The 18,374-nt window shown below is 42.1% G+C and overlaps 1 protein-coding gene and 1 pseudogene across 10 annotated transcripts in view; both read left to right on the top strand.

The window, feature by feature from the left end:
- RAB3C (RAB3C, member RAS oncogene family) overlaps positions 1 to 18,374 on the top strand; it is a 376,080-nt gene that overhangs the window by 269,535 nt on the left and 88,171 nt on the right. The gene's annotated exons all lie outside the window — the stretch shown is intronic.
- On the top strand, positions 7,273 to 12,027 carry LOC145516648 (E3 ubiquitin-protein ligase TRIM35 pseudogene; annotated as a pseudogene). The gene has a single exon (XR_014061582.1). The product of XR_014061582.1 is annotated as an E3 ubiquitin-protein ligase TRIM35 pseudogene (transcript).

Genomic DNA, 18,374 nt, shown 5'->3' on the forward strand with positions numbered 1-18,374 from the left:
TTTCTTTAAATGTCAGTAACTTGATTCAAGGATGAGCTGGTGAAAAGTTGCATTCAGCAATTATTTGTAGTGGATACAAAAACTCAAGAAATGCTTTTTAGAAAACATTGAAACTTTTAGGTTATAAAGACTTTGAAAAAGAAAAGAGAAATTAGGTCTCTGACTCTCGAAAACAATTAACTGGGTATCATATTTCATTCTGGGTTCTTTTAATATATATGGAAACTATTTCCTCAGTCAGTAGTGTCTTCATAATCAGATTGCAAAACTTTCACTTTTTACCTTATGCAGCTCATTATAACTTATGGTTTCATTTTTAAAACCAAAATTTAAAACTAGGTTATATTTGGAAACAGTGCTTTGCTTATAAAAATAAAACTGGTGCCATCACATATAGATCTTGACCAGCATCATGTTCGCAGGTCCACTAAAAGGTCATAGTTGAGATAGGAAGCCTAAGATATAATTGAGAAGTATCTATTTTGTTCACCACCATATCTCCAGTTGCCAGACAGTTCCTGAAGACACATAGTAGGCACTCGATAAACATTTTTGAATGGCTCTTGGTATCAAACATGAGTTCAGTTCAGTCGCTCAGTCGTGTCCGACTCTTTGCGACCCAGTGGACTGCAGCATGACAGGCCTCCCTGTCCATCACCAACTCCCAGAGTTTACTCAAACTCATGTCCATTGAGTCAGTGATGCCATCCAACAACATCATCCCCTTCTCCTGCCTTCAGTCTTTCCCATCATCAGTGTCTTTTCCAATGAGTCAGTTCTTCCCATCAGGTGGCCAAAGTACTGGAGTTTCAGCTTCAGCATCAGTCCTTCCAATGAATATTCAGGACTGATTTCCTTTAGGATGGACTGGTTGGATCTCCTTGCAGTCCAGGTGACTCTCAAGACTCTTCTCCAACACCACGGTTCAAAAGCATCAATGCTTCAGCACTCAGCTTTCTTCTTAGTCCAACTCTCACATTCATACATGACTACTGGAAAAACCATAGCTTTGACTAGATGGTCCTTTGTTGGCAAAGCAAACATGAGTTACAACCAGCAAAATAGCTCACTGAAGGAGTAGTTATGGAGCTAAGTCAGGGAGGCTGAGAGGAGGTCAGGGAGCAGAACACAAGATAGAGTAAGGCAAAAGGTTTGAACAGGAGCCATAAATGGGGGTTTATGAGGAAGAGGAGAGAGACCTTCTGCCATTATATATAGTATGTGAATGAAGAGCTTATTTGGCTTGTCCTTGTAAAATATTTGTTTCTCAGAATGCTGAATTAAACATGCTATTTACATATTTTTAAATAGAACTGTGTACTAATAACTTAAATGTAGGTCAGAGGTGTAATTATTGATTTTCCTTAATTTGAAACCTCTTGAACATTGCCTTTTTAGCTATACTTCAAAACAAAGTAGCAGACTTAAGCATAATAAATTGTGAAAGTAAATGTGGAAATCGGCTTGCAGGCTCAGTATAATTACTTTGATTTCTGACTCAGGGAAATGTTAAGTGTATTTAGAACTCTAGACTTTTCCTAAATTGGTAATAAAATTACTTCAAAGTTTGAAAAAAAAAAACCCACTTTAACTCAGACTAGGGCTTGAAAGTGAAATTCAAGATAACTCCATACTGAAATCACCTCTTGAGCCTACTTAATAACTTTCTATTTCTCTTATTCGGTAAATATTTAGCAACAAATCTGTCAACTTAGCAGTATCCCTAGCAGAAGAAATAATGACCCCGTTCACAGAATGCTACTGCTATAACTTAATAGTAGAACTGCAATTCAGTTCTGAGAAAAGACCAAGGTATCAGCCCCCAGTGATCCATAAGGGATCTAAGAAAAGATCTGGGATTGTCTTGGATAAAAAGGGTTCAGAATCACAGTGCAGGAAACTCATTGAATCAACTGCAGAAAAAAAAAAAAAAAAGATGTTTGCAAAGGAAGAGACATGTAGTCTATGCTGAATATTTGCATATGTTCGTCTTAAACCCTTAATCCTCAAGGTTTTCTGAGGTACCAGCAGTGATTCCAATCAATGAGAATTCTCAATAGTTGTCTCTTTTGATTGATTCCAAATGAGAACTGATTGCTGATGGACTTTCTCCAGCTATTTAGTGAAGTATCAAACAAAAAAGAGATATTACAGCTTTGGGGAAAAGTATAAGCACTGATATTCCCCTTACTCTATTTTGCTCAACTTTATTCGTTCTTAACTACCTAAAATGCAGATTTATTCATCAATTTAAAATATAGTATGTTACTTGAATAATGTAATCATATACCAGCTTCTCAAAAGATTAAATTATGGAAATTCATCCCAATCTGAAAATAGTTGTTGATGACTTAACTCCATGTAAGGAATGAGGCTAAATGCGTCATGTCAGTTGAGATGAGAGAGCCATTATTTTAGGATCCCGGGTAGGGTCAGGTTTAACTTGAACCTTAAAGAGTGAAAAGGGATCATTAAAAAAAATGACATTCCTATTAGAAAAATGGTTAATAGGATGTTTTGAGCCTGCTTAAACTTCCTCCAAGATTCATAAATATTCATTGAATCAATTAGTTATTTGAAGCTTGATGTTTTGCTGCTGAAGGAAAATAATTATCTGCTGAGGTGGGTGTCCTGTCTGGAGACTGAATTTATTTTAAAATGTGTGAAGGAAACTAGTGGGGACTATCATTTTGATCTCTGTAGAGGCATCTTTTAACTGAACTGTAGAATTAACTTTTTCTGACCCAAAAGAAGCAAGATTTTTTTTTTATAAAAGGAAAGAGATCTCACATGCTTTTCCTGATTCCTGAATCATGGATTTTAAGCAGCCATTTCTTAAAAATAGTGTTCTCATCCATTTTTAAATAGAGTAAACCCTCTACTACCCATTATCTAGTTTTCCAGAACCTCTAGCTTTCCTGAAATTATTCAGATCCAGAAATAATCCTATACCTCTAACTCTCCCCTGCACCTCCAGTTGCTTTTGAGGCAGGAAGGGGACTTCTGAGCAGGGAAGGGGCAGCATTTAGGAGAATTGAGGCTGAGCAGAGAGATGCTATGAGGTTAGTTCAGTGTCTGGTGTACCCGGGCAGAGAAGCAAAAGGCTGAGGCCACTGACTGACCCTGTACAGAGAAGGCATCAAGACCAGAAGCGGGGGGGAGTGATGAGAGACAAAGACTGAAGAAACAGAAGGAAGAAGGGCAGCAGTGTTGGTCGTGTCATGGCTGCACTGGTCGTCATGGGGCTGATGGACAGACGGATGCCTGGGAAGGGAGCACAGACACCTCTTTTCACTAGCAGAACCCTCAGCTTCCCTCCTCCCCAGACTGTAGCCCTTTACATGTTTCAGCATTGAAAGGTTTTATTTTCTTTGTTCAAGAGAGGGGAAGGATAATTGCTAGCCAACACCAGTGGGCCAAAATGTGTCAGATGCTGGATTCCAGCTGTCTGGGGAGGGAGGGGATATGTAGAACTGGGACAAGTAGATTCTTCCATCTGAGAGAGGAAATCATGTGCAAGCTATTTGGGGAAGCCTTCCATCATGAAAGATAAAAATCTGGCATTTACAGGGTTAATTCCCATCTCTGTGCTATGCTGAGTGAAAAGTACAATATACTCCATTTCTCCCTGGTTGGGACTTGGACTTTACAACACAGTCATTATACTGTCCATGTTATTAACAAAGATCCTGTGGAAACAGGCTAAATAATTTATGTAAGCAAAGCAATTTAACAATTGTGATCTAGATAACGCTGTCAGGGAGGCAAGCTTTTTATTATAGGACTAAGTCTTATGTCTTAGTATGATTTCTAGTTCAGCCTTTCCCAATTCAGGTACCTTCCACATGGCAGATGTTAGAAAAATGCTTGCCGCAGTGAAAAGAGGTCAGTCAGTGTCACACTCAGGCGCTCTAGTCAGGAGATACAAAGCAGAGATAATCTTTGTCTGGGGTGAGGGGGGGCAACATACACCACCTTCTCCCTAACACACTGATGGTGGTAATTACCCCAGGCCAAGGATAAACAGGACAGATGTTCATACAACTGTGCCAGCCTCAAGGAGAGATAGCAGCAAAGAGGGACCAGAAATGTTATTGTTTATATGATGTTGAATGCATTAACACTGTGTTCCTTCTTGAAAGACAAGCAACTAAAGCACAAAATCCAGAATAAGAAATGACATACATTCTATGTAATATTTGTTACACTGAGCACTGCCTGTGACCACCTCCATCTTGGGTCACCCAGCATCACCCAGCATGCTAAATCTAAATCTGCTTGTGTATTTTCTTGGCATTTCTCTCTGTTGCTCTCTCTCCCCACCACCCCTCCCTCCTACATAAATCAATAAAACCTTTTTTGTCAGCCCAAGTTAAATTCCAAGCAACATGGGCAGGGAAACCAAAAAAGGGAAAAAAAGTGATAAAAAAATCAGATAGGCTTCAACACACTGAATGTAAGACATACAATTGGAGCTGAGACAGCTGACATGTTATTGACTGGAAATCATTCTCTGATCACTTATACAACAACCCCCAACCCCAAATGGCAGCCACACAAGGCTGTGACAAAGAGGGCTGTATTCCTGAGGATAACAGAAGGGCACAGGCGAAAAATTTCCAGAGAAACTGAGTGACAGTTCTGGTTTCTAACTTACTATTCTAGGGCCATGCCTTTTGATGTCCTGATTTAATGTGGTTGTAAGCCTGAACTAATCTGACATAATAAAACCTTAATTGGCTACTTCCAATTAACATTTCGCTTTAATCTGGCTATTTGTTTTCATCTAACATAGACTGCTGTTCCTCGGGGCAGGATACACTTTGTGTGTTGTGCATTGTGAAATGATGTTCGTGTTTAGGGTACAGTTATGAACTGTAAGTCACTCCTGGTAATTGCATGTCTGACCATTGAAGTGGCTGTATCTCCTGGGCTGCTGCCAGGCTGGACGGGACTGGATGTCAGGATTGAGAGCAGGCAGGATGGGTGGGAGGAGCTGGGGGCATCTGGATACTGCAGTGTTTGGGAGGGGAATGCCACTGCCAGGGCTCATGCTTCTCCTCGGTGATGCTTTTGTCAGGCAGGGGAGGCTTCCATACTGAAAATTCCCAGTGGGCAGCATTTTGGAATCCAAAGAACTGCTAAGTATGGGGACTTCTGAGTAGTGTGCATTAGTATGCAAACTTTCCCATTATTGCTGATTTTATTATACTTTCCTTTTTGAAGTTAAACCATTTCTAGCATGCAAAATAAGGTTTATGAATTTATCATTCAGATTAATGTGGTATTCATCAACCCATGAAATATTAAAACCTATACACATATTTAATGAAATAATTTTTATTTTTTGTAATTATTGATACATTTTGATATATTTTTACCTTCTTTTATTTTTTGGCTTTTCATTTAGAAATAATTTCAATCATGGATAATTTGTAAATATAAAAATAGTACAAAGAACACCCATACACTCATATACCCTTAACCTAGAATCACTTGTTAACATTTTACATGGTTGGCTCTGTGATTTGTACGCACTCTTTCTCTCTCTGGCTCTTCCTCTCCGTGCATTATGTACATTTTATTATATGTATAGTTTTATTCTAGAGGAATTGGAGGTATGTTACATATTTCATGGTCCTTTACCCTAAACATCAGTGCACATATTTCCTAAAACTATAAACACATTTAACATTGATAGAATTCTCTCATCTAGTCTATCTTTTTATATTTTAGTTTTATCAGTTGTGATCCAACCAGGGGTCGCCAAGCTCTGGGGTCTAATGCCTGATGATCTGAGGTGGAGCTGCTATAGTAATAATAGAAATAAAGTACACAATAAATGCAGTGCACTTGAATCATCCCCAAACCTCCTTGCTACTCCTGGTCTATGGAAAAATTGTCTTTCATGAAACCAGTCCTTGGTGCCAAAAAGGTTGGGGTCCTCTGCTTTAGAACATTCTCCCCTCCAGTAGAAGATCTGGTCTAGGGGCAGGGATCACATTTGTTTGCCATGTGTCTTTACCCTCTTTCAACATGGAAAAATTCTCCAGCCTTTCTTTGTCTTTTCTAATATTGATGTTTTGGAGATACTGGAGTATCGCCACCTCTCTCCATTTTGAAATAGAACATTCCTCACTTGCTTGATAGCCCCTCATGATCACGCTCAGGTTATACGTTCTTGTCTGGAGTACTGCACAGGTGATGCTGCATCCCTCTCAGACTATCACATCTGGAGGGACACCGAGTACATCTGTCCCTCTATGGTGATGTTAACTCTAATCAGCCAGTCGAGTGTTTTTTGATTTCTCCACTAGATAATTACTGTTTAATTTTCTCCCCCATAACTAATAAGCTGTCTGTTGGGAGGCGCTTTAAAGTCATGCTAATAGCTAATTCTTCATCAAGATTTCCCTCTAGGTTTAGCATCCATTGATGACTCTTGCTTGATCCAATCTTTAATAAAATATGTACAAAATTAAGATTTTCCAATTTCAGCCTTCCTTCCACATCTGCCACCAGCTCTCAGTATTCTACTTGAAGCCAAATTCTCCCATTTATTTATTTATGTATCTGTTTATCATCAGTGTGGACCTATGAATTCCAGTGTTTCCCAATGGTTTATAAACTTGAAATAGAATTTTAATTGAATGGTTTATTTACTCATTTATTCAGTGGTTATTTATTGAGTGTCTGTAGTAGGCAAGGCACTCTGATACCTTGTGGGACAACTGGGAGCAAAACACAGACGCAACCATACTTCCCCACTTTTTACAGATGTATTGTGCCTGTAAGTATATCCAGAAGTCTGAAGACAGCTCTAGCCTAGAATGACTAGTCTATCAAACACCGACATGTTGAGAACTGTCCCAGGACTTGAGGGTACTGAGTCCCTACCCTCAGGGAGTCAAATGGGGGCGATATCAACAAATAAGTACATAATAAGTAAGGTATCAAAAGAGTTACTGGTTCTGAAAAAGGCTGTGAAAGAAAAAACAAAACAGGAGCTAGGGAGAGGATGATTTCCAAGGTGACATAGAGGCTAGCCATGGTTAAATACAATGGTAGGAGGACAGCTTCACAATGGTCTCTCATGAATGTTTGCGTAGTGTTTCTCTGGGACGATGTTCAGTGTATTTTTCTCTTCTTTTGGTGCTTTTCCAGGATTTTCCAGCTTATTTGCAGCAGCCTCCCAAGAAGGACCAGAGCATACTCCTACTGTAGCACCCTTTGTAGGTGCAGCCTTTAGATTAGAAATTTCCCAACTGTGACTGCAGAACTTTTATACCACAACACAGAAAACGACCAAACAGTGTGGTACATATATACAATGGAATATTACTCAGCCATAAAAAATAATGAACCTGGGCCATTTGTAGTGATGCAGATGGACCTCGAGTCTGTCATACAGAGTGAAGTAAGTCAGAAAGAGAAAAACAAATATCATCTATTAACACATATATATGGAATCCAGAAAAGTGGTACAGATGAATCTACTTGCAAGGCAGGAATTAAGATGCAGATGTAGAGAACAATAGCTAGCTAGTGGGAAGCTGCTGCATAGGGCAGGAAACTCAGCTCGGTGCTCTGTGAAGACCTAGAGGGGTGGGGTGGGGTGTGGGAAGGTGTAAGGGAGGTTCAAGAAGAAGGGAATATATGTAAATATACACACATATAGCTGATTCACGTTGCTGTACAGCAGAAACTAACACAACATTGTAAGCAATTCAGTTCAGTTGTTCAGTCGTGTCCGACTCTGCAACTCCATGAATTGTAGCACGCCAGGCCTCCCTGTCCATCACCAACTCCCGGAGTTTACCCAAACTCATGTCCATCGAGTCAGTGATGCCATCCAACCATCTCATCCTCTGCCGTCTCCTTCTCCTCCTGTCCCCAATCCTTCCCAGCATCAGGGTCTTTTCCAGTGAGTCAACTCTTCACATGAGGTAGCCAAAGTATTGGAGTTTCAGCTTCAACATCAGTCCTTCCAGTGAACACCTAGGACTCATCTCTTTTAAGATGGACTGGTTGGATCTCCTTGCAGTCCAAGGGACTCTCAAGAGTCTTCTCCAATACCACAGTTCAAAAGCATCAATTCGACTGGAGCGAAAGTTACCGGCTCCAGAGCCGGGAAGGCTATGGAGCCGGGCCCCGCCGCGTCCCCTGGGCCTTCCCGCTCCTTCAAAGAGGAGCTGCTGTGCGCCGTCTGCTATGACCCCTTCCGCGATGCCGTGACTCTGCGTTGCGGCCACAACTTCTGCCGCGGGTGCGTGACACGCTGCTGGGAGGTTCAGGTGGCGCCCACCTGCCCGGTGTGCAAGGACCGCGCGGCTCCCGCCGACCTGCGCACCAACCACACCCTCAACAACCTGGTGGAGAAGCTGCTGCGCGAGGAGGCCGAGGGCGCGCGTTGGACCGGCCACCGCTCCCCGCGCCTCTGCCGCCTGCACCGCGGCCAGTTCAACCTCTTCTGCCTCGAGGACAAGGAGCTGCTGTGTTGCTCGTGCCAGGCCGACCCCCGGCACCAGGGACACCGCGTGCAGCCGGTGAAGGACACCGCCCACGACTTTCGGGCCAAGTGCAGGAACATGGAGCACGCGCTGCGGGAGAAAGCCAAGGCCTTCTGGGCGATGCAACGCTCCTATGAGGCCATCGCCAAGCACAATCAGGTGGAGGCCGCCTGGTTGGAAGCGCGGATCCGGCGGGAGTTCGACAAGCTCCGCGAGTTCCTGCGCGTGGAGGAGCAGGCCATCCTGGACGCCATGGCCAACAAGGCAAGGCAGAAGCAGCACCTGGCAGAGGAGAAGATGAAGCGGCTGACAGAGGACACAGAGGCCTTGGCCCACGAGATTGAGCGGCTTCAGATGGAGATGAAGGAGGATGACGTTTCCTTTCTCATGAAACACAAGAGCCGAAAACGCCGCCTCTTCTGCACGATGGAGCCGGAGCCCATCCAGCCCGGCATGCTCATTGACGTCTGCAAGTACCTGGACTCCCTGAAGTACCGCATCTGGAGGAAGATGGTTATGTGTGTCGAATCTGTGCCTTTCAGCTTTGATCCCAACACCGCGGCTGGCTGGCTCTCCGTGTCCGACGACCTCACCAGCGTCACCAACCATGGCTACCGGGTGCAGGTGGAGAACCCGGAGCGCTTCTCATCGGCGCCCTGCCTGCTGGGCTCCTGCATCCTGTCGCAAGGCTCACACGCCTGGGAGGTGGACCTGGGGGCACTGGCTAGCTGGCGCGTGGGGGTGGTGCGGACGCGACAGGATGCGGGCACTGAGGGCCACGCGCACAGCTGCTACCATGACACGCGCTCGGGCTTCTGGTACGTGGGCCGCACGCAGGGCGTAGACGGCGACCACTGCGTGACCTCGGATCCCGCCACATCGCCCCTGGTCCCTGCCATCCCGCGCCGCCTGCGTGTGGAGCTGGAGTGCGAGGAGGGGGAGCTGTCCTTCTATGACGCTGAGCGCCACTGCCACCTGTACACCTTCCATGCCCGCTTCGGGGAGGTGCGGCCTTACTTCTACCTGGGCGGCTCGCGGGGTGACGGGTCCCCAGAACCACTTCTCATTTGCCCGCTGCGCATCACCATCAAGGAGGAGCTAGACGGCTGAGGACCCCCAGGACTGCCGGACTCCGCTTGCATCCAGCAGTCAGTCCCATTTCCTTCCTATCTGTTCTCAGGTACCGCTCGCCTTGGTACCTCTCTACCGCCTGCCTTCTTACCAGGATCTTCCCGCTGACCTACCCTGTCATTTTCTGTGGCTCCAGGCCACCGGCCTCTCCCTCCGTTTTTTTGTTCCTTCTCTCCCCTCCTTTGAAAGTCAGCCAGGAGACACTTCTGGGTCAGGCTTTTTCCAAAGTTGTGGCATCCTCTGGATGTCAATTTCCTGACCCAGATTCTAAGATTTCTGGGGATGATGTTTGTTTCTAGAGTGGGTCTGTTTAAAAAAAAAGTAGTTTTTTTTTTTTTTTTTAATCATTTTCCAAGTGTTGTGAGGCCAGCAGATGGGAGGGGACTGCTGTTGAAAAGAGTTTGTTAGTTACAGTTCCTAGGAGAAAGGATACTGTGGTGGGGGTGGGGTGGGGTGGGGCACCAGGGGAAGCACCAGAGTCCTTAAGAGGCAAGGGGTGTGCTTTTCATGGAAAGGAACAGAGGAGGCAGGGTACTGGGTGAGTGGTGAGCCTGAATACTTTTGATGATCGGCAAGCCTGAATACTTTTCACAGGTTCTGGGGCATAGCGGCTGCCCCTAGTTGTCCTGAAACCTGGATGTGGGTTGATTGTGCATGTGTGCGTGCTCAGTCGTGTCCTACCCACCAGACTGGGCTGTACCCACCAGACTCCTCTGTCCATGCAGTTTTCCATTCAAAAATCCTGGAGTGGGTTACCATTTCCTATTCCATGAAATCTTCCTGATGCAGAGATTGAACCTGCATCTCCTGTGTTGGCAGGTGGCTTCTTTACCGCTGAGCCACCTGGGAAGCCTGTGGGTTGATTAGCACAGGGGATTATTGGCTTGGAGTGGAGCCGGTGAGAGCCTGGCACAGGAGGTGGTTGGGGTACCGTTTTGCATGTAAAAGGTTAACTGCATTCAAAAGGCGCACTCACAGGGGAGTTGTTTGCTGTCTGCAGGAATTTGCTAGCCAGGGAAGCCCCAGGAGCCAGTGTTCAAGAATTCAGAAAAGAAGAAAGTATGGTTATTCCAGCACCATTGCCATGGCTTTGAGCAGCACCCATGCCCTGGCTTGTCTGTCACTTTATACTGGTATTTAAAACTGCTCCGTGGGCCTCGGTGGGGCCCTTCAAGGCAGGGGTGGGGACAAGGCTGCCCATCCAGTTGGCTCTAACTTATAGATTAAGACTTCTTCTTGCACAATTTCCTCTGAACAGAGTTTCCAGAGCACTTTTTAAAAACACAATTTAGATTTCTTTTTTTTTTTTAATTTATTTATTTTAGTTGGAGGCTGATTACTTTGCAGTATTGTAATGGTTTTTGCCATACATTGACATGAATCAGCCATGGGTTTGCATGTGTTCCCCATCCTGAACCCCCCTCCCACCTCCCTCTCCATCCCATCCCTTTGGGTCATCGCATTGCACCAGCCCTGGCATTCTGTTTCACATATGATAATATACATGTTTCAATGCTATTCTCTCAGATCGTCCCACCCTCACCTTCTCCCACAGAGTCCATAGGACTGTTCTATGCATCTGTATCTCTTTTTCTGTCTCGCATATAGGGTTATCATTACCATCTTTCAAATTCCATATATATGTATTAGTATACTGTATTAGTGTTTAAAAAACAATTTAAATACGATTTTCACTTTCCTCATCTGCAAATGAGATAGTAGATCTGGAAGGTGATGGATGCACTGCAGTTGTGTGGAGGACCTTTCTCTGGTTCCTCTCACAGAGGTACAGAAGGAGGAGAAGAGGGGCCCTTTGTGTTAGGAGGGAAGGGAGGTGATTCTGTCCAGGGAGGAGGGGGCTCCAGGGCTCTGGTCTTTGCTGACCTTAGCCTGCTCAATCTTGTTCTACTGCCTTTTACATCTTCATCCTGATTTCTTCTCCCTCTACTGTGCCTCCAGACTCCTATCTCCACCTTTTCGTTTTCACACATGTCTGTGGAGAGTTTTTAATTGTCACCTCACTGTGTCTTGGCACAGGGAATGTCTCCCCATAGGAGCAGTGTTCTAATGGAGGTGTTTTCTTTACCAAAGACTCACAAACTTTATCCTCCTTGTGTCTCCTGGTTCACCGAAATGGACATTTTAAACAGAAATGATTCAAAACTAAAAATTGGTTATAAGTGGCCAGGGGAGAGAGGTGGTAGGATATACCACTGAGTCAAGGGGACCAGGTGCAGGAGAGGGGTGAGGATGTTGGCAAAGGGGTGGATGTGAGCTGAGCGGCTCCTCTAAAGATGCTCAGACTCAGCAAAGCTCAAGGCACTTTGGACTCAACACATCTGAGTCCAGTGTGCACTTTGTACCATAAAGTGTCTAGCCTGTCAAATGCAAATTGCTACCTAATAAATCTTGACCTGAAACTAAAAAAAAAAAAAAAAAAAAAAAGCATCAATTCTTCGGCGCTCAGCTTTCTTCACAGTCCAACTCTCATATCCATACATGACCACTGGAAAAACCATAGCCTTGACTAGATGGACCTTTGTTGGCAAAGTAATGTCTCTGCTTTTTAATATGCTATCTAGGTTGGTCATAACTTTCCTTCCAAGGAGTAAGCGTCTTTTAATTTCATGGCTGTGATCACCATCTGCAGTGATTTTGGAGCCCCCAAAAATAAAGTCTGACACTGTTTCCACTGTTTCCCCATCTATTTCCCATGAAGTGATTGGACCAGATGCCATAATCTTAGTTTTCTGAACATTGAGCTTTAAGCCAACTTTTTCACTCTCCTCTCTCACTTTCATCAAGAGGCTTTTTAGTTCCTCTTCACTTTCTGCCATAAGGGTGGTGTCATCTACATATCTGAGGTTATTGATATTTCTCCTGGCAATCTTGATTCCAGCTTGTGCTTCTTCCAGCCCAGCGTTTCTCATGATGTACTCTGCATATAAGTTAAATAAGCAGGGTGACAATATACAGCCTTGACGTATTCCTTTTCATATTTGGAACCAGCCTGTTGTTCCATGTCCAGTTCTAACTGTTGGTTCCTGACCTGCATACAGGTTTCTCAAGAGACAGGTCAGGTGGTCTGCTATTCCCATCTCTTTAAGAATTTTCCACAGTTTATTGTGATCCACATAAGCAATTATACTCCAATAAAAAGAAAATGAACAAATATCCAAACCAAGATAGTTTACACAAAATAATACCACTTGCAGCAAACATTTAATAGACATTTAGTAACAATGCACTATGTGTCAGGCCACAGAAAACAGTGATGGGCAAAGCAGAACCTCTTCTTAGTGGAAAGGAGATTCCAGTGAAGGATACAAACAAGTAAGTAGGCAAGGTGCTATGACAGGTGTAACCACAGTGCTAACCACAGGGCCCTGGGGGAGGGTATAGAAGAGAATTCCAGCCCAGACGCAGTGGGGACAGGGCAAGTAGGCAGGAAGTGAAGCCCATATTTAATGGTACAAGTTAGCCAGAGACCATCAGCTGTTCCCTGCATCCAGCTGGCAGGAGTAGCATTGCCATGACACATTGGAAGTGGCACATACACCCTGATTCCCTAGTTCCCCACTACACACCCAGTGCCTGGCACATGGTAGATACTCAGTAACTATTTTGCAAAGAGTGAGTGGGTACATGCATGAGAGAGAGTTTGTCCTCAGAAGTAAAGATAACCTTGATAAAATTCAACATAAAATTCCTTGTAAAATTTAGCATATTTGATTCTACTTTCTGTACTGTCAACTTGACACTGTAGCTATAGCTACTTATTGAAGAAGAGGATAGAACAGTTTTAGAGCCTGCTGCTGTTAAACTGTTTCTGCTGATGCCTGTAAATAGATGGGTTGTAAAACACATTATTTATACCTGAAAGAACTGTCTTCACTCATCCATTTAATTTTTCCAATTAACTGAAAGCCAGGTGACTTGGCTTTGGTCCGCTCTTTGTGGTCAAAATTTAGCATCACAGTTCTGATTAATTAGTGATAAGTCATTTAGCTTAAAAGAGCATAAAGTACATGATGGCGAATTTAGAAGATGAAAACTAGGCCACAGAGTAGCAATGCATTCAAGTGCTGCTCTTTGTTATTAAAAAGATCACTGCTAGAGTGGAACTAATAGAAGCTGCACGGGGAATCCAAGGCAAGGGTTCCTGACCTGGACAAGAGGCCTATCCCATCCTGACTCCCAGCCCCCTCACCCTTTACTTGGGACACGCCCATTCAGCCTCCTTGACATTTTCTTTGCTGTGAGGAGTGTGCATCTTTATGAGTAAGATAAAGGGCATCATTATCAAGATAAATGTGCATGGACTTGTGTGTCAATAAGATTTTGGTGTTTATTTGTATGAAAAATTAAGCTTGTCATCCACCATGACTATATGGAAAAGTCATGAAATTTTTGGAATATAACCTCCTTAGTATAATAATGGCACCCCACTCCAGTACTGTTGCCTGGAAAATCCCATGGACGGAGGAGCCTGGTAGGCTGCAGGCCATGGGGTCGCTAAGGGTCGGACATGACTGAGCGACTGACTTCACTTTCACTTTTCACTTTCATGCATTGGAGAAGGAAATGGCAACCCACTCCAGTGTTCTTTCCTGGAGAATCCCAGGGACGGAGGAGCCTGGTGGGCTGCCGTCTTTGGGGTCGCACAGAGTCGGACACAACTGAAGCGACTTAGCAGCAGCAGCAGTATAATAATAGGGGTTGAAAGTGTGAGTCCTAAAGTTAAAAGCTTGGATTTAGTTCCCGGTGCCACTACTTAACGCTTTGCATCAGATTCCTCATAGTAAAATGGGAATTTCAAAAGTACCTACATTACAAGGTTATTGTAAGGATGAAATGGTTACTATATGTAAAGCACCTTGGTGCAGTGATCCCCTGATGCTCTCTAAGGCACCTTTCAGAAATTTGAGTGTTAAGACTGGGATGCCAGAAGCCTAGACTTATCACTCCTGCTGGGATGTGAGCAATTATTAACCAAGAAATTTGCCTGTTTCCCCTTCTTGTATGGTGTTCAGAATATTGTATAATTAGTTAATATTCACAGGAAATAACCTGTTATTGAAAAAATATACTTGAGAGCCCATCGTGGACCTAGTTCTATGCTAGATGCCTTGGTTCATCTAAATACAGCTTGATTCTGCCCTCAAGGAGCTTGCAATTTAGTTACCGGAGACATGGCAAGGACACATGTCTAACACCAGTACAACAGGTCCAGTACTTAGTACTACAGGCAGTGGAGACTGTCAGTGAAGAGTCTTGAGAGATATGAGTATTATTATATATCTTAATTTTCCAAAGAAAGACATTATGTATGCATTTACAAAGCAGTTTATATAACAATATGAGTTATATGATCCCATTCTCCCCTTTTCCTCTCTCTCTTTCACACATGTGCACACACACACACGGCAAGAACACATTTAGAAGGATATATACCAAACTGCTAACTGTGAACATCTCTGACAAAGGGAGCAGGTCTGAGAGCAGAGATTACATTCTGCTTTTTTTATTTCTTATATGTTGATTGAATACTTTTTATAATAAATATTTATTTTTAATCAGAAAAAAGGGTAATATTTTCTTTTAGTAAAAACATATCAAGTTAATTCCCTGAAAAAGTTTGATTTATCTCTCACAGTCATGATTTTAACTTGACAGTCATACAACTTGTTCTTCCATTACAAATGAAAATTATGCAGTTCATTAATGTATGTATTTGCAATACTCACAAACACTGTCATTTTGGAATGATAAACAGTTGAAATCCATATACTACTTGTACTCAAAAAAAAATTTCAGAATCTTGTTTGATAAAGAATTTGAACTGTTTCCAAGATAACCAATCATATCTCTAGAAAGATTAGCCAAGCTTCTACCTCCTTCTTCATTTTGAATGCTCAGCTTTTTTCATTTCCTCATGGAAACCTGAAACTTTGACCCATCTACCCACACACACACATAGACACACACACAACTTCACATTTTACCTGCTTTCCATCAAGGACAAAAGTTACAACAAAACTAAATATATGCTTATTGATGTTTGAACTGTTTACTGCAGGCAGCTGTTTCATGATCTTTTCTGTCTTTATATATCATAAACGATTACAGCCAAATGTTATGTGATTGTTCACAGAAGAAGCATATTAATTTAGTACGAATTCCCAGGTAACTGTTCTTAAATTTATGACCTTTCTTCTTGCTTTTCTCCTGCATAGATATTGTAACCCAAGAATATGGCAATAATATCTAGTAAAATATTAAATTTATGGTTTAATTCTCTTGACCAGAACTATCCGGTAGCCACATAACTAATTTTTAATTCCCTATCAGTCACATTTTAATAGCAAAAAGAAATATGTAAAATTAATTTTTAAAGTATTTGCAAGTTATCTAAGATATTACCATTTCAATATGTAAACAATATAAAGATTATGATTGAGATATTTTACACTTTTTTTTGTATGAAATCTTCAAAATCCAGTGTTCATTTTACATGTACAGCACAAAACCCCAGTCGCCTTTTGTGGCTGAAGGCTGCCATATCAAACAGCTGAGATCAAGACAGTGGTTGTTACTTTCTTAAACCTGCTGTTATCATTTTATTCTTGGCAGATTTAAAGATACAAGATATTTTGTAAGGTTTCTTTCCTTCCTAGAATTTAGTTCATAAATATGTCAGATTGTCTTCCTTAATGGAAAATATTTTAACTTTTCATCACTATTTACTTATCCTTTTTGATGGATTTTTTCCTACCAATAACTAGCTTTCTAAGGAAACTACAATATAAATACTTCTTATTTAGTATCTGTTAAATGATTTTCAGCAAAAGGTATAGTCTTAACTTTTAGCAGATGTAAAGTGAATGCATTCTGAAAAAGTTACTTTACTCATATGAGGGAAATAAGCAGATGTTATATCTGTTTCAAAGGAAAAGTCAGAAAAGCATGAATTTATATGGAGGTAAACAATGGTGAGATGAGCTGCAAAAGGGAACGTAGCTGTTTGTCCCACAAGAGGGAAGAAGTCAGTTAAATCACTACCAGGTAGGACTGAGCTCATAGTCAGATACTTGGCATTTACAAAGAGTTCCAAATTACTCAAAGACATTGAGTAGAACTAGAATCTGATAACCCAAAAGTGTATACTGTAGATAATGCAGAGTTATCCATTAAAACACAAAATGGTTTTTAGAAATCAAATTAGTAAATCTTGATGTATTATTGGGTTGGCCAAAAAATTCATCTGGGTTTTTCTGTAACATGTTACAGAAATGAACATTTTGGTCAACCCAATACTCTTGTTGACTATATGTTGCTGAAATGTGGTTATAACATATCATTAATATACAGAATATATCTCCAATGACAACAGTCTATCAGCATTAACTACATTTTATGTCTATTCTCATTAAATTATATTTATTCAATTATTCTTAAAGTTTGAAGCACATTAAAAGTTTGTATATCTACATCTAATTTGCCATTTGTCGTTCAGTGGCTAAGTCGTGTCAGACTCTTTGCAACTAGTTATGGAAACTAGGATACTTTTTAAAAATTAAATTGGCTCATTACCTCCTCTTGTGTCTAGGTTTACCATCTGCTTCTATAAAACCTTTTATCATGACTGATAAAAGGTTGATATTTTAACTAAGCTGAGGTTGGCTTCCTCCATATTTGGAACAACTTGTGTTAAGAAACTAAAGAGTTGGTGGGGGGTGGGATGGGGAATAACAAGGAGAAGACAGATAAAATGGTAGACCCAGAGAACCCACATTATAAATATTATGACTAAAACGTATCTGTACTTAGGCCTTTGAATCTGATAATCCATTTAAGGCTACCTTGGCCTCAAGCCCCAGTTCTGCTTTATTGTAAACTTAGGCAAGTCTGAAAGATTATGCTTCATTTTTCTCTTTGATGAATCACGGAGTGATATTATATGCTTGTTAACCACCTCCAGCAATATGATTCTTTGAAAGGAAGATCTCCAAAGTGCATTTTCACCAAAGCACCTCCCCCATAGGTATTAAAACAATGGGAAACAGAATCTAGCCCCATGCTGAAACCAGTCTTCCAGCACTAGATAAGTAGGTTTGGCTCTTTCCAAGCAGTCTCCCTGCCCTCCTGGTGGTGTCATCCAACCCGTATGATGAGAGTTTGCAGGCTGTCGCAAAGGAACAGATGACCAAGCTTTTTGCACATTCTGTGGGCTTATCACTCTGTTTCAGCTTTCACTGAAGTTCCCACCTCTCAAGTTCATAAGATAGACATTGAATAAAAAATTTGTGTTCCTATGATTTAAAATGAAAGCACAATGATTTAGAGAAGAAAGCCATTTTCCTTTGCCTTGCAAGCAGAAAAAGAAATACAGCAGAACAAATATGCCAATGCAGACAGAAATGGCTGGTGGCATCCTAACAGGACATATGGGAGTGTTGGGAAATTCCTTGTGGGACAGGGTGACAGAGTGGAAGAACAAGGGTTGGGAAGTCAGGAGCCGCAGGGGCTGCACCCAGCTCTGCTAATTCTTACTCATCCTCAGGGAGCCTTGCCACCAAGCTTACCCTAGGTGTGGTCATGTTCCTCTGATTGGATTTTTAGTTATTTCTTTTAAAAGTAAGAAAAAATAGCATTGGACAGTATTAAAATAAACCAGCATTTTTTTCTTTTTTTTGGCATGCATCAAACTTTTAGATCCCTTTGTAGAACCCA

Source organism: Giraffa tippelskirchi, chromosome 8 (assembly GCF_054371585.1).
Source record: "Giraffa tippelskirchi isolate mGirTip1 chromosome 8, T2T-mGirTip1v1.2.pri, whole genome shotgun sequence".
Lineage (NCBI taxonomy): Eukaryota > Metazoa > Chordata > Mammalia > Artiodactyla > Giraffidae > Giraffa > Giraffa tippelskirchi.